This window comes from Canis lupus, chromosome 14, assembly GCF_003254725.2.
Source record: "Canis lupus dingo isolate Sandy chromosome 14, ASM325472v2, whole genome shotgun sequence".
In the NCBI taxonomy this organism is placed as follows: Eukaryota; Metazoa; Chordata; class Mammalia; order Carnivora; family Canidae; genus Canis; species Canis lupus.
The window spans coordinates 54,930,642-54,956,206 of record NC_064256.1 but is presented as its reverse complement, the minus strand read 5'-3'; the positions used below and the strand labels follow the sequence as shown (position 1 = coordinate 54,956,206).

Genomic DNA, 25,565 nt, shown 5'->3' with positions numbered 1-25,565 from the left:
CTTGTTAGTAAGAAAAAAGTCGTATTTAAAGGCATAAATAGGGATCCCTGGGTGGCGCAGCGGTTTGGCGCCTGCCTTTGGCCCAGGGCGCGATCCGGGAGACCCTAAATCGAATCCCACGTCGGGCTCCCGGTGCATGGAGCCTGCTTCTCCCTCTGCCTATGTCTCTGCCTCTCTCTCTCTGTGTGTGTGACTATCATAAATAAAAAAAAATAAAAAATAATAAAGGCATAAATATCCTCAACATCCCAAGCAATAGTTCTAAAATCAGTTTCCATTAAAAAGATTTTTACCTTTTATCTTCTATGAAAGCAATCTGAAGTAACAACAAATGGGTTGTTTTTCCATTTTGAAAGGCTAATATGCTACCTTCTCATCAGCTTTTCACCGATCTGTAGAACTACTTTCTGGGTCCCTTCCCAAAAAGGCAAGCATTTGGCAAGCAGTAATTTTTTTCCTGTGTGATCTGTTAATATTTTTAACGAAAATGTTATTTCACTTAATCATTATATAATATTGATTACCTTAATTTTTCCAAATATGATGGATTTTAGAAACCAAACAACCTCTGATTTCATGGCATTTCCTTTTTCAATATCCTATTTCCTATGAAAATCAGATATAAGAAAATAACCCCTTTATTCCTTACATCGTTTTTGTTATTTTAAATACTACTCCACTAAATTACTGTTTTTCTGTCTTGCAACTGTTTTAAACCATGGTTCATTTATCTTTCAAACTCTATTAGATTTTAATCTCCTTGAGGGTAAGAACCATAGTGTTTTCCTTTGTATCCTAGTGCCTGATATATGGTAGGCATTCAATAGAAACTTACTAGCAAATGAATAAATAAACGAATATGTTATTAGTTTTGATGGGAAGGTTAATGTAAAGAACATTGAGGCTTAGTATGTCATGTAGACTGTCTGCTGTGTGACAGCACCAATTCTAAATGCTTGGAACAGATACTGTTGGTGTCCTCTATACTTCCACACACCCCTTACCGTGTCAGTGAATGACAGCTTGTCTTCCAACAGCCTCCAATGGAGGTTTTGTCAGAGGGCTGCCCTCATTGTGACAGAAACCACTTTGCTTATGTGCAACTTGGGCGGGATGTGTCTGGGGATCAATTTTCCTTGCAGGCAGTCTGAAAACAGTAATTGATAGATTTTTGAGGGGATAACTATTCTAGATTCTTTACTCCTTGCCTAGGATAAGTCAGAGATATGTATTTTACATAATTTTCGGGGTCATAAAACTAAGACAGAATCACTACTAATAGAAGAAGATAATGTTATAATCCAATCCAGCGATAAGCGCGTTTTCAGGTAAGAAGACAATAAATAAAAAAATAAAAAACATTTACAATGCAGTGGTGACAATTAACTATATACTATGGAAGCTGCAGACAAAAAAAGCATTTTCTGAGTTTTTGTTTTGTCAAATTACAAAAAAACTTCTTTTTTTTTAGAGAGGCTTTAATACTTATGTCATCAGATATGTTGGAGTTTTCTGTTGATATATTACTCTGTGGGTTATAAAATAATCACATTTTTCTAAATGTCTTGAAATTTTTATATTTAAATCTGTAAGAGTTTGAAATTAGATTTTTGGTGTAGCAGAGGTATGGGGTCTCTTTCTCTCCCTCTCCTTCTCCTTCTTTTCTCTCAACAAACTGTTAGTCACCCTTAGTGTATTTATTGAGGAATGTATCAATTTCCTATTAATGTGACATATAACCTTCAATACATACTAAATTTCTAAAAATGAAGATTTGGGTTTTCTATTATATACCAGTTATAAAATGTTTTAGTCAGTGTAGTTTTATAGTGTGTTCAATATCTTATTTTTCAAATACTTTCTCACAGTATTTTATTTAAAAATATTGTGCCTATGTTTTTCACTTATTATTCTTAGTAAATAATAATAGAAATACCCAATAGAATGCAATTAGAATTCTGATGGATATTATATTGAATTTATAAATATATTTGATATGAAAATATATTGACATTAACACATTAGAAATATGTGTAAAACTCCATCTGTTCACACATAAACATAAGTACATTTGGCTTCCCTCTTTCTTCCTTCCTTCCTTCCTTCCTTCCTTCCTTCCTTCCTTCCTTCCTTCCTTCCTTCCTTCCATCTTTCAAGGGAATATTACGGACAGGTCAGATATGATCTAGACTTTGAAAAACGGAGATTCTTATAGCAAGACATTCTAAGCAGAAGGAAAGGAGGATGTTTCTAATAAAGCTTGAAGTCCAGCCTCAGATTCGGTTGTGAAGACCTTTGTAAGCTATTTTAGAGAATTTAGAATTAAAGTTTAGGTAGTAGAAAATTTCTGATGGTTTTACGTAAGGAGGATATAATGATCAAATCTGTGTCTTAGAAAGATAACCCTCAAAGGAAAAAAAAAAAAAAAGATAACCCTCTAATCACATGGTTGATTCCTCTGGCAACCAGCCCCCATCCCTGAAGCTATTTAGGGACCTGGCAAGTTACCTCATTAGCATAAAGCCATATACGTTGGAAAGCGACTTATTATGAATTAAAAAAGATGCTCTCAAGGGCTTGGGTTATGAAGGCAAACTTGTCTTGGCCAATATTTCTGATTCCTTGTTCAACAGCATTAGTATTTTTTGTTGCTGTTGTTGTTCTTATTCTTTCAAACAATTAAAGAGCCACCTGGTGATAGCCTGCCTTGCCTTTTATATTCTCCTTTATCCTACCTGCTGTGGTGTTTGTGTGGGATCACATGGAGTCAAGAAGTGGATGTCTTATAAAAGATGCCAAGAAATGTCAAAAAGACTAATGTAGGGGGAGAGATGGTTAAGAGGGGATGCCAAGATTTACTTGTTAGCAGTCTTCTTGCATGTTTTCTGTTAAAGGTTCTTGACTTCTGTCATGTGATATGGGTTTTTATGGCGATGGAATGGCTTTAAGCAATGCTGTGGAGGGAAATGGGGGGATGGACTCTGAATTATATACATGTACTTCTTGGAACAAGGCTTGAAATGCTACATTTTCTTGCTTCCACAAAACTGGTGGGCTGGTTAATAAATGTTCTTAAGATACTGCAAAAAAAAAAAAAAAAAAAAAAAAAAAAGATGCTCCTCTCACTGTTATCAGGAACCAGAGGTGAAGACCAAACATTTTTTTCTTTAAGGATTTTATTTATGAGAGAGAGAATGAGAGCAGGGGAAAGGACAAGCAGACTCTGTACTGAGCATGGAGCCCTTGGTGGGGCTCAGTTCCACAACGCTGAGATCATGACCTGAGTGAAATCAAGAGTTGGAGGGAGGCTTAATCACTGAGCCACCCAGGGGCCCCCACGTATTTCTTATAATACAGTATCACACAAGTCATATGCTATCCCTCAGTGTTTTGATGTATAACCTATTTTTTGCATAAGAACTATTTCTTCAGGTGTATATATCCACATGGTCATTTGCAACTTTTCAAAACCCAAATGTATGACCATATAGTAATCCAGTTTCAAACATATCCTTCTGAATCACAAAAATGTATTTTAAACTGTAATTCAACCTAAACTAGTTTCTAATATAAGTTAAAGTCCCAAATGTTTCCCTTTCTCAATAATATTTCTTATTAATCTTGTTCCTTTATTTCTAATATTAATCTAAGTGAGTTTTACTCTAAATTAAATATTTACTCCTTATCACCTCAGAGATTTAAATGTATGACAACATTATCAGAAAATGTAAGATGACTTAAAACTTTGCTATTGACAATGAGAGAACTTTTTTTCTTAATAGTTTTATGGTTCTTCAAGCAAGATATAAAGTGCTGAGATATTTTCACATAACTTCCACTCCTTGCAAAGCATAAATGTTAATTTAATTACATGAATTTTCAAAGTACAAGGGCTAGAGAAATTTGCATGTAACATTTGCATTAAACTTCAGTAATTAATGAGAATGCTCTGCTTCATATATTGTTTTAAAAATACGGATTTAGATAAAGTAAGCAAGTGGTGTTAGTATTATAGATTAAATGTAGATTTTTCTCAGTATGAATTATAGTGTGGGAACAAAGTTGGGTCTTTAGATTTTTAAGTTCATGCAGATAACTAACACATAAAATGAAACCTTTTCAAAAGTTTCATTTGTAAAGGCTTGGTAAGTAAATAACCAGTGTTCATGTGCCTCAAAAATACAGATCACACTAGAAAATGAAAATAAATTATTAGAAATCTTATAAGCTGAATTATATGTTTTCCATCTACATAAGAAGATAAAATATTCTTAGACAAGATGAGAAGTATCCTGGAGTCACTTTGAGAGCAATATCATACGTAAGGTAAATGGGACAGGATGAAACATGGGAAATTTGATGGCATTAAGCAAAAACTCGGAATCTATTAATACTCTAAACAAAACTAGCATTCTTAAAACATGAAAATTGGGGCAGGTCAGTTTGTTGAAGAAATGTTAAATGTGAGACTTAACACGCTGCAATAGATGTGGGGTCTTAGTCCATTTTGATAACAACCATGTACTGCTTGTGTATATTCTGGGAAGAAATGTTAATTACGGGGCAATAATGGAATCAACGAGAGCTTTTACTGTGGCCACAATTACTGTGGAGTAGTGTAGTTGGAATACTGTTTCTCAAATTGGTAGCATATTTCAGATAAAGAAAGGAAGTCCCCCCTACTTGAAACTGCTGTGTCATTTCTTCTTCCTTAACTGAAATTCCAACTGAGTTTCAGGAAATGCCCTAATGAGCCACTTCTCTTTTCTCTTTCCTCACTAAGTGGATTCCAACCAGCCCTAACTATTCATTACTCATGATCAGATCGTTTACTTTGGTTGTCTCTTTGGGCATGGTGCTTATGTTATGGGAAGAGGGATTATAATTTGGTGCTGTTTGTAGAGGTGATAACACTGATAGAATCCAATCATTGCGGGTAGGTAACTAAACTGGCAGGTTAATTTTCTGTATTTTAGATGAACTAAGAAGACAGGTCTAATCAATACTTATTTTACTTTGATATGTGTGGCTATAATTATGGTTTCATTTGCATGATCATTAGGTATCATATTAGAGTAGATGAGCTGTGATTTGCTGTAATTTAGGTAAACTATATCTGTAACTTTATTAATGTCTTATTTTAATCAAGATGTAGAAATCACTGTTTTAGTTCATGATAAAGCAATTTTTTCTTCTGGTTTCATATTCTTGGGTATTTACTAAATTGTACCAATTTAACATTTTATTGCATCTTATATGTTATTTTGTGAATAAATGTTAATTTCTGTTTACATTTTAGCAATATATATTATATTGGCTTTTAAAGGTAAGAAAATATGAGTTCTGTTCATAGCTAAATTAACACCACATAGTAGTTTAGGGTTTGTTATTTTTCCAGGGTTAGAAATTATTCTGATTTTTTAAATGAAGATTTGGATCTGAAAAGTTTGTGTAGGAAATGTCAAATATCTTAAAGCAATAACTTTTTGTAGTAATAGTTTTCAATTGTAATAATTAGTAGAGTTGTGGTAGGGACTTGAAGATTATCTATATACCTGTATATATACACACACATATGTACATATCTATTTTTTTATATATTTGTTTCTGTGTATTCAATCCCATACTTTTAATATTGCCTTAAAATGTTTCATTAGCAATAGATATTTTGAGAAAAAATAAACCTGCAGTAATCTTTAATTTCATTTCAGGTAGCTTAACTAGTAACTTATTTACTAGAAGCTTCATTTAATATTGAGACTAAAATAACCTTCACAGTTTTTTTCCTATTCAGAGACTGTGTCAACAAAGCAAAGTGAAACAGAATGTGTAGTTTCTTATCAAGATTATTCAGACCATTCTGCTTCACTTCTATTTTAGATGAATCTAAGCATAGATTTACATTTTCAAGTTGCTTTTGAATGAATATAAATCTTTTACTTTTTTGGTGGAAACTACATTGAATGGGCCAACTTTGTGATCTCCATTTTGAGAATGAAAAGTCTTTTTTAGCTATTAAAACAAATGGAATATATATATATATATACACACACATATATATGTATATATATAATTTCCATGTTGTCTATTATTTTGGTTTTGATTATTATTAATATTATTTTTAAAATTTTCAATTTCATTACAAAGCAGTAGAACAGTTAGATGCATAACTATATTTTGTTGAACTGAAACTTGGAGCTGATGTCAAAAATGAAACAAGCTGAAAAACGTTTCTTAAGCGTCAGCTTAATTTTAGTGACTGTGGCACAGGGTTTGTAATAAGTTCTAAATAACCAAAATAATTATGAGACATTTAAATATGATGCAAATATCTAGCATAAGGGAAACTTTCAGAAACTGTAGTAATTAACACAGTGGAAATAGAAAACAATTTTGAAAACAGTGGTATGAATAGTCAAAAAGGAGAAATAAGCAAAGAAGAAACTGAAAGAAATGAAATACTCTTACACAATAGTTTCAAATAAAATAATGAAATATGATTCAAAGGGAATAAAGATGGATACTGATAAAAAAATCATAATTATACATATGGGAATGCAATCATTCAACTCTTTGGAAATCAATGTACAAATAAAATTATCTGAAGTCAGGCATCTTATGGAGATAAATTTAATTAGCTCTTTTAGTAAGAAATACTGGATTAAAGCAGGGGAGCAATAGCAGATCTAAAGAGATGATATTTGCTAATAGTAGATTGCAAGTTTTATGCTGACAAACTAAACAAATGTAGAGTGCAACAAATAGTTCCTGCTCAGGTTTTACTGATTGTGTTTACTAAGATCAGAAAGAAGAGTCTGTGAAGCATAGAGCTGAGGATGTATGAGGAAAGCAGGAAGAACCACAAGTATCCTAAAAAATGTGAGCTATGAGGGGAGAGCTTACCAATAGTCTTACAGGAAAAAATGAGCAGCAAGAAACTAATGTATAAAAATATTCCTTATTTTGTAGAGTTGTAGATCACTAGCCATTTTAGGAGTCTGTGGGTTGAGGTGCAGGTGTTTGGAGACATATCAAGATTTGGCAGACATCACTTTGCCTGTGAGAGCTTAGTGGATAGATAATTGTGTGGTTCCATTAAATTGCATTCATTGGAGCATGGGAAATCTGTCCACTTACTCATCATTATCAAAAAAAAAAATTGTTTGAGAATTATTACAGATAGTTTAGTTAAACATCAGAAAAATTGGGGGGATCTGAATTATTGAAAAGTGCAAAGCACGTTCTGGCTGGTTGTAGAATTTCCTCAGGTGACCAGTTTAAAGAATAGATTAGTCAAGGAGAGAAAGCCCTTGTTACAGATTTTGTAATTGGTCTCAGGATACAATGGGAGGGTGGGCCTAATGATCTTAAAGATCTATTAGGTTGCTGTTTTCCTTTTTATCTCTTCAGGTTTGAAAGAATAAGTGAGAATTCAAAAATAGAACAAAAAAAAAAAAAAGGCAATTGAGGGGAATGAATCTACGAAGTAGAGATACAGTTTTAATAAGGATTCCCATGATCCCTTATGTTCATTCCTAAGAGTTACCATGGAAGGGTATCTACAAATCATCTCCTGCCTTTCCTGAAAGACTCCTCCACCTGCATACTAGAACACATTGTGATTCATTTTCTGAGTTTTTCTACTGGGCCAGAGAATCCTTCTAGCCCTCCCTTTTGTTCTTTATTTTTTTCTTTTGTGAACATGTTTCCATACAGAAGTTCATAGGCACATGAACAAATTAAGTTCTGAAGGATATTCAGCCTGCTTAGATGTATTTCCATCCAAAAAAGAATTTGAGTCAGGACACTCTCTTCAATCAGATATTTTGCTGCATGCTTTTCCAAAAACTCATTCTATCCAGCTTCTTCCCCCACTCCCCCCAAAACCTAGACCAGTACCTGCTACTTTGAAAATCTGTCTACAGACAGGTAGTGATCTCAGCTAGTGTCTGCAGGGAATATCTCAGTAGCTAAGACGTTTATAATCTCTGCTCCCTTTGATTTTATGCACACTGGAAGGATTTGAACCTACTAAACAATCTAAGGTCTGCAATAGAAACTGTCAGCAGCATTTTTTACTATAAGACTTTAAATTCTGGTAAGTTTTAGGCTTCCTCTTAATTAATCTTAAGCCAAAAGGCATTGATCCTTTGGTCATACTCACAAATGTTTCTCTCCATTTAGACGACTGTTTTTTCTCTTCTATAGCTTTATAATTGTCCTCCACCTATGCAAAGCTTTTTTCACATGATGGATGATTTGCTCTTTTCATCAGAAGTATATCTACCATTCAAGATTTTTCCCAAAAGTATATTCAACCTTCTTTACTCTCTCTCTCTCTCTCTCTGTTCTCAAATTGCAAAACATCTATTGTCGTTTTTATTACAAATGAACTTTTTTTTCCTTATTAGCCTTTTGACATATTGTGGACATGTAGGGATATAGTGTTTGGAAAATTCTGAGCGTATTCACTCTTAGAGTGGGAACAAACCAGTGGGTGAGTCTGCCGAGTGAGATGACTGATGACACTATTTTCTGGAGAAGATAGAGAATGTGCAATTTTGTCTTGAGCAATAACTTAGTTAATTTCTATGTAAGTTGGTTAAGTTGAAGGTATATACGTAGAGGAGTGTACCAAGTGCAACAGTAGGTTTTAAGGATGCTAAGATGCCTAAGATAGGGTACCTACACATGAGCATTTGAAGCATTTCAACAATTAATCACACTGACAAGTTTTAAAAGTATCTATCAATTCCCTATGAGTCTGGGGGTTTGAGAAGGGTTCAAAGAACCCTTGAAAAATAATTAGCTATTCTTTAGGCAGGCAAAGGATAGGAGAAAGGCATCAGACCAAAAGACTAGCATGTGCAGAGTTGTGAAAAGCATGGCACATTCAGGGGTCTTTGATTAGAGCTTGCGATCATTGTGGGGAATAACATAAAGTAGGGCTAGAGAGTTAAGATGGGGGCAGAGCATAACTACGCTTTTAAGGGTTTTAGGATTTTAACAAGAGGAGTAGCTTGATCTGATTGTGTTTTAGCTGGATATCTCTGGCCATTTGGAACACAGTTTGGGGGAATAAAAGACTACAGTCATTAGGTTTAGATTTTGTTTATAAAGTGCTCCTGTATCTGCTTTAAGAGAACATACTTTGCAAAGTGGTTGTACCTCTGGCAAGAACAGAAGGCAAGTGCTTTGCTAAAAATATGATAGAACTTACTTCATAAGAAAATCAAAGGTGGGTGGACTGTGTCATTTTCCACTGTGAAATAACTACTGAAATTGAACATGGATTAGCTCTCAAACCAGTGGGCCAAGCAAATATTTGCAAGTGATTCAGTGATTTCTTTGTGGTTGCTTGGTTTAGTGCTGATAGAACACACTGAAATGGGAAGTCAGAGTTCAGCATTTTCAGCTTGCTACTAACTCGCCATGTGACTTTGAATAAGCCCGTGTGTGTGTGTGTGTGTGTGTGTGCGCGCTGAATATTCTAAGTTGAACTAAAATCTGGTGTGGAGACTGAAGGGCTAGGGCTGGGACTGAGTGTGAAGGACAAAGGGTCTGGTGGTGTTAAAGTTTAGGTCTCCTGTGCCTGAAGAGTAGTTCTGAATCCACTCCTGGGATAGCAAACTTAGATTGGATGTGGGAACTCTAAGATTGGAAATCTAGGTCGGAGCCCAAAGGGAGGACCTTTCTCCTTCTCCCTGTGGGATCCTTGATCTCACATTTCTTACAGATTTCCAGAGCATGAAACATAACCATGGGCTACTATCTCATGTATCTGGCCTTGTTTTGTTTTGTTTTTCTCCCTCAATATCCTTTCCTAAATAGAGCCTCGGAGGACTCTGTCTTAGGATAGAGCTCTCAGAGCAAAATGAAATAGAAAACGAAGCAACTCTGTGTAATTTGGGAGATAACTTTTAATTTGCCTTTCCTCACAGGTCATTTCTACTTTTCTGTATTTTCTAAAGATGTAGTGCCAATTCGTTCACATTTTTATTTGTTTCAACATGAAATACTGGTTATACCACGTAGTATCTAAATTCACTTATATTCAGTCTTACTGAGCACACCAAGTGAAACATATGACAAAACTTTTAACCATTTGCTTAAGTATTTGTCTAAAGACGAAACAAACAACAACAACAACAACAAAATAGCAAGCAAAAATATTCCAGAATATGTTAGAAGGAAAGAATTCATAAAATAAGCACCGAGCTAAAATAGTAAGTTTTCTAGTGGGAGATAAAAAGGAGACAGTGACTGATAACCACTCCTGCTGGAGTAGCAGTCATCTTAGAAGACTTTTCGTGAATATCAAAAGCAGGTATATTACCTGAACTCTTTTCTTCTCCAGCTGGTAACAGTTAGCACCGAATGGGCTGTCATCAGGTGCATAAGGCTTTGCCTGTATCACCTCATTTGAGACTGAAAATACCCTCGAGGCAAGTGCTCTTCTCTCCATTGTTTAGAGAAGTGAAGTAACTTTCCTAAGGTAATCAGTTGAGTAAGTGATGCCGCAGGGCCTTGGTTCTAGATCTGTATGGTGCTTAGACCTAGGCCAATTATATAATCTGCATTTTGTCACTCTTAAATTTAAACTTTATCTTTGTTGTTCTATTTCATTCATTTTGAACAAGATCCCACCTTTAGTGCAGTGAAGGGGAAACAGTTCAAGGGAGAAACGTAGGGAGAAATCAGAAACCATGCTATGCTAAAAATGGTTTCCAGTCTTACACACGGATAACGAGGTCTTTGACTGTATTAGATTTGCAAAAATAGCAGTTGCAGAGGTAACAAGGGACCAGAATAGATGGCTCTATTTCATAAAAGAAAGGGGCAAAGTGAAAAGACTCATTAATGTTGAAGCAGTAGATGGATAACCAGTGACAAATATCAAGTAGATTTCCTTCAGTTTGGTCAGAGAAAGGTCATTGATTATTTTTGGTTAAACTGGTTCACAGAGGCCAGGTCTCCACTAAAAAAAGGAATTAATTGCTTCCATTTCTCACTAATTGCCTCAACATTTCCCTTTGCTTTGTCATTGGAGATTTGGTCAGAGAGGCAAAAAGTCAAAAGTCAGAGTGTGATGGAATCTACATAAAAAGGGAATCTGAGGAGACCAAATTATGGCATTTGGTGTAATAATTATAATGATATTTAGCATTTTTCCCTGGGAGTGCTGTGGATTTTTAGAGACCTTTTCAATCTTTAATCAGACCGTAGGGCACATTTAAGAGAGTTCACTGTTTTTATTTCCATCTAGAGGATAAGGCATCACAGAGAGATGAACTGACCTCGGGCAAGTCTCCTGAGATGTTAATCCTGTATGTTGGATTGCACCCTCCGATGTTGAGTTTTAGCTAGAAGCCTGAACTCTTCCAGAAGTATCATTCATTCATGCTCCTTCAAAGTCTAGACTTCCGTGCACATTATCATCTGAGATTACTACTTCCATCAATGACAGAAAACTCACCCACGAAAATAGCATGAAATGGTCTTGATGTCACAATTATTCCTTAGTTTTCAGCCTATTGATTGATGCTCCAGCCATTTTCAATTAACATGACATTCTACCTTGTATTTGATGACTCAACCAGTCTTTGAAATCCTAAGTCCTCTGGAAAATGTGAATTTTTCATTCCAAACATTTGTTTTATTGTTTTGAAACCTAAAGTGGCAGTATAGAAAGTGAAAAGAACATGAGTTCTGGAAATGAGTCAGTGTTTACTTGTACTATACCTTCAGAGGCCCTTGAGACAAATATTTCTCTTTAGGAAGTCCCAAATCTTCAATATCAACTACTCCTCTTTGCTGGAAGAACCAGAAATATGTTATTTTTAATTAGATATTTATTACATTATAGGTCCTTAGAAACATGACATATTAGAATGAGTATATATTTTAAAGACAGGTTTCAAGACCAGCTCTCACAACCAGTTGTTTGCCAGGTCATGTGATTTGATGGAGACCCAATTTCTTCATGTGTAAACTTGAGATACTTCATTGGGGTTCAAGGTTATAAATGAGAAAGTGATGGTAAAGCACCTTACTTAATGCTAGCAGAGAATGAGGAGCTAGAGACCTTGCCCATACGCTTATTAGTGTTGTCATTAAATATTATAAAGGTGTTAAATAATAAAACTATTAATTGGGGCAGGACTTAAATAACTAAGACCCTGGGGTAAAAGTAGTCTAGTACTCTATAGAAAGACTTTATTTGAATAAGATGCTCTACCATTTATAGTGAACTTGAGCTGGACCTTCTTCCCTCTGGTCAGATGCCTCTCCATAACAAGTCTTCTTTATTCTATCCTATTGGAAGTGCTTTGTTCCCATTGCCATTTGGTAATCAGAATAATTCTGGGAGTTGAGTAGTCATATTGTGTCCATTGTACAGATAAGGGAATTTATGTACTGGAAGGAACCTAACTGGCCCAAAGGCATACCACTTGTTAGTGAAAAGCCCAGGTTTGAAGCCGGGTAGGCTGATTCCAAAACTTGTGATCCCAACTGCTGCTCTAATGGTGCTTTTGAAACATCAGACTACAATTTAAAGTTGTCATTTGTGCAAACTGAGAAATTAAATTGCCTTCGCCTCCATTTCTAAATTAATTTAGGGGATTCTAAAGCTTATCCATCTAACAAAAATGGCTATTCACACTAACATGGAAAACCAGTCAACAGTGACATCTGTGTCAGTACCCCTACATTGATTTCTTTCTAAGTCTTTTAATTTAATCTCAAAAAGTATAACTAGTCCAATCCCTTGCCGGGACACATGTCTCAGTCCTCTAACCAAAAAATATTAGGAGGTGGGCATATGCGTCCTTCCTGCTTCCATGGTGCTTTTCTCTTGTCTGCCTTCACCCCATCCCCTCTATAGCTCTTGGGAGAAAAGTGAGCCTTTTCTCCCGGGTACTGAAGTTGAGACCCAACTCTAAAGAGAGACCTAATTGTCAAACTAGTTGCTCACAGCATTTTTGACTTGTTTCTCTTAAACAGTGTAACTCAATAAAACTCCTTTAAAATATATAAACAAGGCATACCTACTAACACAGGAAGAGCTAAGACTATGTATACATGGAAAAGCTGGTTTGACTGTTTTGATTAACTTGACTGCTCAAGTCACTCAAAAGTAATCACCAGTTAAGCAAACCATTTTGACAGATTTTTGGCCCACTGTGACTGCTTATTTGACTGGCTTGCCTGTCAGGTTGAAGTGGTCAGATTGACTGGAGACAGTCTTAACTGGGAAATTTAACTTGGGAGGACGTGGGTGTCTGTATACCAGAATCTACTTTAAATAACTTTATTTGAAATCTGTACCTATTTTTCTAGGACCAGTGAGAGAAGTTTGAAAGTGACACATTGCAGCATTTGACTTTCTAGAGTGAGATGTCTTGTCGCTTGCTAGAGCTGGCGATATATTTATAGGCTACAAAACAATCACATTTTTCCCTATGCACATATAGAGTTCAATAGGATTGAAACTCTACCCTAACTTGGCCAAGTCTTAATAAGGCACAACACTCTCCTACTCTTCTGAAGGGTTGATGATAGATATGTGACAGCAAATGACTTCTCAGATATCAGGATGCCAGTTCAGTCGTTAGTGACTTGTGGTAAGGCTGAGTTGACCTTGCCACTAATAGTAGTTCTTTTAAGAAGAAGAATTTATAAGAGGAAGAAAAAAATCAAAATAAAACACCAAACAAAACCCTTGGTGAGATGCAAGAGAATCTGGTTGACATTACTATTTGAGCTGTTTTTTGAAAGCAAACCCTTTATGTATCTATGCTTGTGTTCTTTTGGAAATTTATTTTTAAATTTATGGGCAAGACAACACCATAAGGATGGAAAGAATAATTTATTCTCACATGATAGTGTTGGATTTTACGGGGAGAACACATCAAAGTTATTGACTTCTGTAAGCACATTTTTATATGGTCTGGTTTATGTTGGTTGAGTATCCTAATGTGTTTATATTGAGAATTTGAAATATCCTGTTATTGTTTGAAAGACTTATTCACATGCTGTTCTTTAACCCTCTTAACATTCTAGCTTTTCTCATGGATATGGAAATGTTTGGTAAATGTTCAGAACTTTGATGCTACGTCGTGTACTTCTATTAAATATATTAAGACGAGATGGAAGTTAGGGCTGCAGTGTTAGTAAGGACTTTAAAGTTATGACATTTTTCTTAAAACAGCTTGCTTAATAGTGATATTTTCTCTTGCGTTAGAGTCACTTGATATATCATTCTATTTTTTTAAATTTTGTGATTAATAGATGGAAAGGAGGCTTTAGTTTTGCTTTCAAAGTTTATACTTTCTAGTCATTTTATGATTAAATCTTTTGAGCAATAAATTCCTTTGATCTGAGTAAATGAGAGAACTAAATCAAACCTCACGGTTTAAAGAATAATATAGAGAAGCCATTGAGATGTGTATTTAAATTTTATATGTTCTCTACCTTACAGGACCATTATTAATTATGTTTCAATGATCATCTTGATGCTTCAGAGTTTTTACATATTTAGGATTTTTTTCCTTAGGCTATGTGAATGTATAGCACAAATTTACCTCCTTGGTAGCAAGTCATGTGGGTACCTGTTGCATTGTTCCCTCCTCAGCACAAGGTACCAAGAATTAAGGCATATTTGTTAAGTTAAAAGGCAAAAAGCTTTGTCTTAATAATTATTTCTTTTTTAAAAAATTATTTCTGATGAGGTACAGGGTCTCAGTGAGGATTTGAACTTTTGCTTTGTTTCAAAGTTCCTTAATCTACTCTCCTCCATCTTCACTTTTTCCTATGGAGAGAATTAGGCTGCTCATCTCAGTGAGATAAGGTAATCCAAACTCTGCACATGACACAAAGCAATACTTATTACTCACTACGCTTACTAGCAATTTATGCCATTATTATCACTATGATTATTAGTATAGTTTTTAACCTTGAAGAGAGTACAATGTAAGCAGGGGTGGATTAATTTTTTTAACGGTGCCACTTCTATCACTTGGTTAATCTCTTTGAGCCTTAGTTCATCAATTAAATGCATAAAATAAGGGATTAGAATCACAAGGGACAAAATATGAGATCACAGAAAGGATCAATGGATAAGAAAGTGCTCTATTAATAGTAAAATATTGTATAAAATACAGAATGCCGTGTCCTACTCATTCTATTTATTATTGTGTTTGGATTCCATGGTAGTTGTCTGCTTACTTTTTTTTCTTTTTTTTTTTTTTCTTAAAACATATATTTTATCACTCCACTCCGTACATCTTTGAGCACCTTTGCCAGAATTTCAGGAATGTGTAGAACCCCTACCTCACACCCCCTACCCTCCCTAGGTCTTGGCGACAAGGTCCCTCACAGCTTGTGCGATGGCGTCCCTGTCAATGCCAAACATCTTCAGCAGCTTAGCTGCTTCCCGCTTCTTGGTATCTCACCAACTGCAAGGCGGGAGACGGTGATGCCAGGCTTACCCACCAAGGCAGAGGACACTGCCTCACCTATGCCACCTTCATAGTAATGGTCCTTGTGGCTGCATATTTAAAAATTCAGTTCCAATGACAGAGAAGACTCAGATAAACTGTGACAGTGATGGTGAGTTATTAAATGGCGGAAACACTTAGAAACCAAATTATCTATGCAATGACACTGTTTTTTGTTTAGTCTCATGGAAACATCATATTCAAAGTTAACAAGTGTCCACAATTTTGTCACTTTAAGATGCTCTAGAAGCAGTAAGGAAGAAAATTAAAACCATGTTTAATGCTATGATTTTTGGAGGTAATCTCCCATTAAGAAATGGTTGATAGACTGTATATTTTACCAATAAATCTTTTATGGTAGAACTTTTGCCACCACCAAGCAAGTGATCTGTGTTAAGAAGCAGAGACATTTGTGGGCATGTCGGCTGGTTTACTGAAGCAGATAGTGAGCAACTGACAAGAAAAATGAAAATGTAAAAATTGACAGAAGACAGAGGAATACCTTGTTCAGGGGATTTCAGAGGATGACCCACCAGTGTCCTAAACTGGGGCCTCAGCTTTCCAGCCTTCTTGCTCTTACTCTTCATACTTTCTCTTTAGTCTGATTGAGTCTTAGTCCACTGGCTATTCCATCTTGTCACCTTTGGGCCTTTGTTTCCTTCGATGTCCAGCCTTCAACCTACTTATTTCAGTGAGGGCTCATTTCTTGCCCCATTGTCCTCTTATACCTGACCATCCTTGACCAGCACAGCCTCTCAGATGCACCTTAATCCTTAATTTTATCACACCCTCAAAATCCCTTTGTAATGTAAGGTTACATATCCACAGGTTCTGAGGATTAGGATATGGACACCTTTGGTGAAGAAAGCATTACTTTGCCTACCACAGAATAATTGAAAATAATTGATAAAAGCTTAAAAAGATGAAAATAACATATTTTATAATGATATATATTTTTTCTTTTTAAATTTCAATGAAAAAGTTTTATTTTAATTGATTTGCTCAAATTACAATGGAAATAGAATCCTGGATCTTCTTCTCTGAAATTACAACAAATATTTTCCAGATATTTCAAAGCTAGAATATTAACTAGCATTTTGAGGCTTTTGTTGTTTTTAAAAAGTGATTGACATACACAAAAAGATATTACAAAGAAGTTTTCTGTTATTTCAACTTTTGCCAAATTTTTGTACGCATTTGTTTATTTCTTAAATTTATCCCTCAGAGCAAAAAGTTGAAAGAGATGAAATACAATAGTCATGATAGTTATTTAGAGTGAGCCCAGCTGAAAATAATAGTTTCTGCCTTCCTCACCTCCTCCCTCTCTAACCACCTGTTCTCTGTGATGAAAAGAACTTAGAGGTTTTTGGGAAAGAAACAGTTAAGTAAGAGTAAATAAGGAAATTCCTGGGAAAAGGACTAGCTCTACAGAATAGTGTACATTTAAAACACAGATCTAAACACAAGAGTGGAACAAAACATCTTTAAAAAAAAAAAAAAAGGAAACACTCCTCTAAAGTTAGTCTATTCTGATAGTAGACTTCAATTGTGGCATTGTCTCATACTGTAGGGAGAAGCCAGATCTTGTACCATGTGGTGGTTACAGGACAATGTGAAACATAAAAACAAAATCATGAGTGAACCAAGTCAAACTTAACTAATCACAGGGAAACAACTCCAAAGGTTTCTCCACCAGAGAGGAGTCAGCTGATTGATACTTGTATACAGATATAGGACGCATTTTTTTTTTCTAGTAATGGAGGCTGGAGTTCATTTTTATTATCCTCGTGAGCTGGTAATAAATACCTTGTAGTTGAAAGAATGTCTTACTTGCAATCAAAAAGACAAAAAGTGTTTACTTTTTGCCTGTGTGATTGTGAGCAAGTCTGATAATGCGTTTGAGTTTCAGTTTCTTCATCAATGGAATGAAGACAAAAGTCCTTCCCCAAACCATTGGAATATTTGATTCCATACGTGACAGTGGCTACTATTATATGGTATCCTCAGGCCTTCATTTACTCAGTGAGATGCTATGATCTGTCTTCTCAATAAATTAATGCTCCTAGCTATGTACTTTCTGTAACTAAACAGTTTGCAACGGAAGTATGTTTCTTTGATTCTAAAGAACAATGACAAGGGGAAGGTGAAACTGTGTGCAACAATCGGGTACCTGATGACCTTTCCTACATGCAGGCATGATTACTGGAGGAATTTGATTAATGTGGATAAAATGATAACAGATGCATATAAAACACAGAGAGCCAGAAATCGTTCTATTTACTAGTTAAGTAAAACAAAGACAATGTAGATTTTATCCCTTTTTTCCAGAAATACTAGTAATAACTATAAAAATTGAGTGATAGAAATGTACTTATGAAACAAAGCCATTTTCTGCAGTTTGTCAATCAAAATGAATAATTTCAAAGTCTCATTTTCAATTAGATTATTTTAATATTTAACTACCTAAAATGCCCCAATCGTATTCTTTAGCAAATGGTTAGACTAGAATACCACAGTTCTAATGATGACATTTTATTATCATAAAAATGACTTCATTAATTGATGATCATATATCAACTCATAAAGTAGATAAAGGACATGAAAAGTTTTCAAGCCTGAGATAGTATTAAACCATTTGAATTGTTTAGAATGTTTTTTTTTTTTTTTTCAGGAATAAACCTCTATGATCCTTTTATTCTCACAAAAATGTACTAATTTCTTTGTTATAAATTCAACTACCTTAAGTGGCCTGTGAGTTTCTTTTACAATAAGGTCTGTGTAATTTGACAATATACTGATATTATCCCAAATCTAAGCATTAAGATATATTAAAAATGAAGAGTATATTGCATTTGTAATAGAATGATGTCAACGATGGCAAGTGTTAGAAGGAGGTTTAGATTTTGTCCCAGGTGTTCCTATTGATGGTTTTGGATCTATTTTAGAACATGTAAAATTAAAAATAAATGTACTGATGACTTTCCAAGATATCTGAAACTAGACCTTTTAAAGAAGTCAGTCTTGTTTCTCCTTTATCCTCTGAATCCTTGAAAGAACATTTACAACTTCATAATGAAAACGATTTAAGGTCACTAGACTGAAAATGAAGAAAAGTATGTTTAATCATTACATGAGAGCTTTGTTTTAAGTTGAAAGTAACTGTGAAGTATAAAGTATCATATAAACACAATTGTTGATTTCTGAAGCAGAGAGGACTTACAAAAGTCCTCTTAATAAATATTCATATTTAAGCTTTAATGCAGATAAACTTTTTAAAAAAGAAATTTAAGACATTTTACTAAATTTAGCGTAACTAACTTGTATATTTCTACATCTACAGAAGACAATTTATATAAGAAAGTTCTGAAAGTTTCAGAGAATAGTTTTACTCAGTTAAACACAGCTAATAGCACTACATACAAATATGTCTAATATTAAAATATAATGCTACACCTGAACCACTCCTTCATGTTAAAGGAAAAACACATCTTTCTTTTATTCAGTTGGTCTGTTGAATCAGAAAGGACATTGCCTCATGTCACTACTTCCCCAAGAGATAACATATTGCTCAGTTTGGATTTTAATTTTTGATGCATTATAATTTTGGAAAATAAAATGGAGTTAAATAGAGTGCTGAAGTTTTAAAAACTAATTTATGATATTGTAAGATTAAATAATCTAATGTATGATATTGTAAGATTAAATATTATTTATTTATTATTTATGCAAAGCATATAGCATAGTTCTTTCTACAGACTTTTCACTCAATAAACAAAATAATGTACAAACAAAATAAAGTACAAAATCTATTATCCAAAAACCTAGGGCTAGATGTGTTTTAGAGTTCTCAGCATTTCAGGAATTAAAAGATAATGTGGTACATATAGAGGGACCCAAGACTGCATCCCATACTCAAACATATTAATATATCCACAGCAATGTCTATGAATATCTATTATAAGTGAGATAAAGATTATAAATAGTCTTTATTTCAGATTTGATTTTTGCCACCAAATATCACCAGACTTAAAAAAAAAAAAAAGAAAAAGAAAAAACAACTTCTGATTTCAGAGCTTTATGGATTTTGGAATTGCAGTTAAAAGGTTAAGGACTGATAATGAGAGTTGTAATGCAATTGGATTAGGAAAGTAAGTCTGTATCTATATCAAAGGGTTGATTGTATAGCTTTGGAAATAGAACAAACTAGTAATTATTGAATTAAGGAGGATTTACTCCACTGTGTAACACATAAAAACCTCAAGTGAACATTTTGCAAAATGTGTAAAAAAAAAAAATCAATAGGACCTGAGATAAAAATAGAGTTTAGAATCAGAATTGATGCTTGATGTGTAATTAGAGCTTGGGAGTCGACCATGTTCAGTTCTAGGTCCCCTCATCTTCCTAATTCTATACATAATCTAAAAATCATCTCACCAGTTACCGTCTAAGTGTAAACGCCAAGTTAGTTTTTATCCACAGTCCATACTTTGCTACTGAGTTCCATATCTAGCAGCCTACTTCACCTACTCCCTTGGACACTTTCAAAACATCACAAACTCAGTGGATTCAAAACCAAACTATGATTCTCGGTACCTCCCAAAACCCCAGTCTTCTCTGTGAAGGGCATCACTGTCCATTCAGTCACTTAAGCCAGAAACTCCAGTGCCATTTCTTAATCCATTCTAGACATCTCTGAAACCCAGCTACTTGGTTTCCATATGATTACTTCACTCTTATGGTCCTAGTTCCATAACCCATTTTTCTTTCCTAGACTCTCCTTTTACCCCGCTAGAACTCATCTGGCTGAACTACTTGTGTCCTCTTCCTTGTAGTAAAGAAAATAAGACATTTATACACTTAAAAGCATTGCATGGACTGGCCCTACTGCTCTAGTCCTTTCGTCCTCTCAAGCACTTTCCTCATCTTGCTTCCTCCCATCAAGGTCTTTGCACATCCTGTTCCATCTCCCTGGAATGTTTTCTCTATACTCTTGCTCCAGGTACTTCTTTTTCATCTTCCAGATCCAGCACTACCATCCCTTTCTCAGGTAAACCAATCCTACCTTCAGTCTGGATAATTTCTGTCCACATGCTCATAGTCCTGTTTATCTCTCCTTCCTATTCTTATAGCACCAGAGAATTTACAGTCATTTGTGTTTGACAAAATTCTGTCTCTTCTGTTTGTCCATTAGCTGCGTGAGGAGAGGGACTATGTACCACGTTACCCACCCACGTAATGGCTACTGTATAGAGGCATGCATGTTCATCTCAGTCTGTCTGCTTGCTTTTGTGATACCTTGTACTTTTGCAAAATTTATCACACTGTATTACAATTTTTTGTTTAGTTTTTTTATCTCTCTTAATAGACTGTGAACCCTTCGAAGACTGGGTTGTTTCTCTTTTGTTCAGAATTATATCCCCAGAACTTATTACAGTAGCATAAAATCTGATGTGTCATAGGACTCAAAAATATTTGTACAATCAATGAATGCTAAGCCTGTGAGCACAGGGTCAATGTAAAGTATTGTGGCTCAAGTTATCTCTATGTTTCATATTAACTTATTTTGGTCATTGATGATGTTGCCAGTTGACTTTAGTGTGTGCTTGGCCTGTTGTGTTGTTTTAAACCCAACATGAGGTGGTCAGTCTCTGGTGTGATTCTTTTTGGGTTTTTTTTTTTAAGACTTTATTTATTTATTTGTGAGAGATACAGAGAGAGATGCAGAGATATAGGCAGAGGGAGAAGTAGGCTCCCTGCGGGGAGACCAATCAGGACTCCATCCAAGGACCCCGGGATCACGCCCTGAGCCAAAGGCAGATGCTCACCCACTGAGCCACCCAGATGTCCCTCTGATGTGATTCTTAATTGATGTTTATGGCTCAAAAATTCCAAGTACACATGCTCTTAAAAAACAAATCGGAATAAGTAAATCACAATTATTGCTGATATTTGTTCTAATTCTTTTAAAGGTATAATATGGCAATTTTCCTGAGATGCTATTATCAATAAAACAAATCAATGCAAGCATAGATGGAGCTAGACTGAATTGTAAGGGAAGCTTAGACATTATAATGTAAATATGAGTGCTCTTGGAGTGCAAGCATTTTTGCTGCTAGAACACTACTGAATTAAAAAAAAAACTCTGCTTAATAATATTCATGCCTCTTTAAAGTTTTTTAAGTGTGGGTCTCTCTTCAAAGACATACCGTTGGAATTATCCAAATTCAAATGATTGGGACTGAAGGAATATGTTACAATCACATTTTACATTATTATCCACTAAATAGCTTTGGATTATATAATACTCAGCTGAAATATACTGACAGTTATTCAGAAATCTAAGTAAAACTTTTGATGAACCGGGCCCTACTTTGTTCAGTAGTTATATCTCAATCAGACAAGCTCGACTGTATAATTTTAGGTTTAGTCAAGATGAGATTTATGGGTATATCATATCCAAAGACTGCTGCAAGGAAAGTAAGATTTGAAGAAATGAGTTATTAATCTTTACTACATAGCATTAACAAATGTCGTGTGGCTTTTATGAGTAGGTACCTAGAGGTAGTAGATTCATAAGCCCCCCAAAATAGATTTCTTCTTATATACCTCTGATGCTAGGAATATAATGAATAGTCACCTATTACTCACTTGTGAAGTCCAAGCTTTTACTTCATTTATTAAATTCAAGTTTAATGCAAAATTAACAAAATTAAATAAGGACTGTCATGCTGTAGTGAATGGGATTGCCTGTCTTGCTTTCTCATAGGGGTGTGAGTGTGTACACGCATGCAGATGTCTGTGTGTGTGTGTGTTTGACAACAGTGTAGATGTTTTTATTTACTATCATGAGGTGCTGTATTTGTTATAAATCTATTTCTTGCTGAATATATTTCTGTTTCTGTTCTTGCAGATCGTCTAAACATGCTTGTTAGGTAGGTGCCCGTGTTTGCTTGATTGATTCGTCGGGCTAGTCAAATTAATGGTGATAAAAAGTCTTGTTATTGAGATAATTGCTTATGTGATGTTTGCCATCACTTTTTAGTTTTGAGTTTCCAAAGGCCAGTACCCAGAAGGTGTTTTATCTCCTCCCAGGTCCTGTGCCCTCAGCTTAGATAAGTGGTCTCCAGGTGGATAGTGACATGTGGGTCATAGCCCTGCTTTCTAGAGAGGAATGACTTTCCCTTGGGACGGCTTTCACAAAGAGCAAACTCTCATTAAATGTTAAACTCTCAGCAAATGTTGAAAGAATTAGCTGAGGGCTTTTATCATCATCTTATGGTTTCTCTATAAAAAGATAACATTTTAAAAGAAGCTTATATATGTGTGTGTGTGTGTGTGTGTGTGTGTGCGCGCGCGAATCATGTTTATAAGTATTTATGTGATGTACAGCAGTATTAAGGAGATATGATACAAGCAGGCAATCTTATAGATGGAGAATCACAGGGTTTGTGGAGTCCTTCAAAGATTTTTTGGTGCAACTACCTACTTGCTTCTAAAATTTCTTTGTACAATATACTCTCTCTGTTGTTATCCACTGGATGGGATATGAAACCCATACAAGAACTAGGTCAAAAGACTACAGTGTAGAACACTGAAAAGTAAATTGGAGGAATGAACTCATGTATCTAAGAGCATAATTTGAAAGCCACTGTGTGAAAATAAGAATGACTCCACGTGGGGGCATAGAGAGTCCTTCTAGCCAGCACTGCGTGGCTGGCCCACATTACTCCACAGTCTTCCACCTCTCAGGAGATCTTATACCCAAATGCAAATAGGGTCATTTAATGACATTTTGTTAATCTTAATTAATTTCTAACAGAATCTTTGCTGATGTGTAAAGTTGAACCCTCTCAAACCTGATCGAAATTCTGAGACTTAAAAAAAAATTATCAGACATCAGTTACCCTAAATAGTTCCTCTTATTTCACCTGCTATAGTCAGAGAATGATAGCTGACTTTTTACTATGACATTTGGCTACTTTGTCCTGGACCTTCATCAGTTCTCTCAATAGTCAGGATTCCTGCATCTGTTCTAGTCTAAAAATAAATGGAAAAAGGGGGGGGGGATCCGCAGATACATATATTTTGCATTTGTAGTGAATTTCCCCAAATCATTGTTTCCTGCAACCAGAAGAATGCATTTTTTGCTTCCTGACCAACTCCTTCCCTTTAGCTTATTGTATTTGCAGGAGTTTGTGTGATTATAATTTTTTTAAAAAAGTTTACTCATTAAGCCACATTGCCCTAGTTCACTTATTAGTGGATCTAAACATTTTCTATAGCTCCCTAATACATTATTTCCAATTTCTTAAGAGACCACATCCCTTTATAAGAACATGGGAATCTAAACTACATTTGAAACATTAAATAATAATTCGACTTTTTAAGCTAAGGTTTTCATTTTTTTTAACTCCAGATAATGGAATTTTTTTTTTAATGTCATAATCTCTATCTAAAGGTTAGTTTGAGTCAGTTGCTGTTGGGGTGATGATCTTCCCAAGTGATCCTCTGGATTAGTGAATCTGGATTAGTGTATCTGCAGTGCAAATTGCTCTGGAGACCGTGAATACTATCTAAGGGTCCAGATTGGCACAAGGTTATGTATTTGGGCTTTTCACTGGAGCTGATTCATATCATGCTTTGGGCCTTTCATCAGAAATAAACGTAGTGGATGTTATGATGCATTGCCTAGATGATCCCCTTCACAACTGAGCCACTATTCCGTCTGCCTGCCTCTTTCTTCACCCTACCCTGACTCAGGTTCTGAAGTCACCCCCTACCCCCAACAAACCTTCTCCAGGCAAGCTTCAGAGTATATTTCCTGGGTAACCCAACTTAAGACAGTAATTTTTTTTTTTTTTTTTAGATACGGGAGATGGAAAATTTCATGGCTTATTTTATAAAAACTGTTATCGGGATTTTGTTCAAGTCCTCCATGAAAAAAACCCAGTTTGTGAATCCTCAGATAGTATTTGTAAAAATATTTGTCTTTCCTCAGAACTGATACGATCTAATTACTTAATAGGAAATATATATTAGGTTGAGCCATAGGGAATTGATACTTTATAGATCAAAAATACTCAAATATCTACAATATCACAAGGTTCCACCATATATATAATATATGTATAATATTTATATATATATAAAAAAGTAAATTTATATATATATTTATTTATTATTTATATATATATTTTATATATATATATATTAAATTTACTTTTTCCTTGGCTGCCAGGATGCTCATGGGTAAATTTCTATGCTCAGTTGAAATATTAATCTTCAGCCTACATTTCCTGGTATGAATATCTCTTACCACATTCGCACTTTATATTTATTTATAATGTTTTAGAAAATAAGGGAGATTATGAGTAAATGCATTCTTTTAAGTGCGATACAACAGATTTCTGCATATAGACAGAACCTTAGACTTAACATGCCCCTCATTATGTTTAGTTTGAAATAGCAGCATATCAGAGTGATACTGTTCAAGCGTAGTACTGAGTTCTATTTGTTTTTTTACTTGTTTTTATAAGCAAAATTTCGTTACATTTAGATGGTCTCAATCTCTGACAGTCCAGTGCACCAAATCATAGTTGACAACTGCTCCAGCTTTCTAGGCGAAGACTTTGATATTCTGGTTATGGCTTACCAACTCTTCTAGTAGATTCCCAAAGCTCTCCAAAACTATGGTGGTCACCATAGTTATTCAAACGCTGTACTTCAATTACTTCAATGACTCATTCGGTCATTCATTGAACATATGTGAACACATTTTTAGTCACTTGCTTTGTGCCCTCCTCTGGGTTGTGTGCGAGATGTATGGCAGTAAAACAGTCAGCAAGAGAATCACAGTCCTTTCCCTTACAGGGCTCATATTTTTCTTCCCTTTCTAATCTCTGATGAGGCTGCAACTCTATGAAGGCAGGCACCATGGTTATTTCCCTTCTGCCTTTAGTGCACATACACTTGGCACTCAAAAAACATCTCTTAAATAAGTGGATAAATGAACAATGGCAACCTGTCATTTCATCTACTTCATCTCACAAAATCCTGGGACCTCCA

At 35.0% G+C, this 25,565-nt stretch overlaps 1 protein-coding gene across 20 annotated transcripts in view; it reads left to right on the top strand.

Moving 5' to 3' along the window:
• The window catches only part of TFEC (transcription factor EC), a 221,330-nt gene that overhangs the window by 147,399 nt on the left and 48,366 nt on the right, over positions 1 to 25,565 (top strand). Inside the window, exon 1 of one of the 20 annotated variants that reach the window (XM_025464736.3) lies at positions 4,789 to 4,936. The exons of the other annotated variants lie outside the window; for them this stretch is intronic. The gene's annotated coding sequence lies outside the window, so the exon portion shown is untranslated. Of the gene's footprint in view, positions 1 to 4,788; positions 4,937 to 25,565 lie in introns of those variants that run through there. 20 annotated transcript variants of the gene reach the window in all.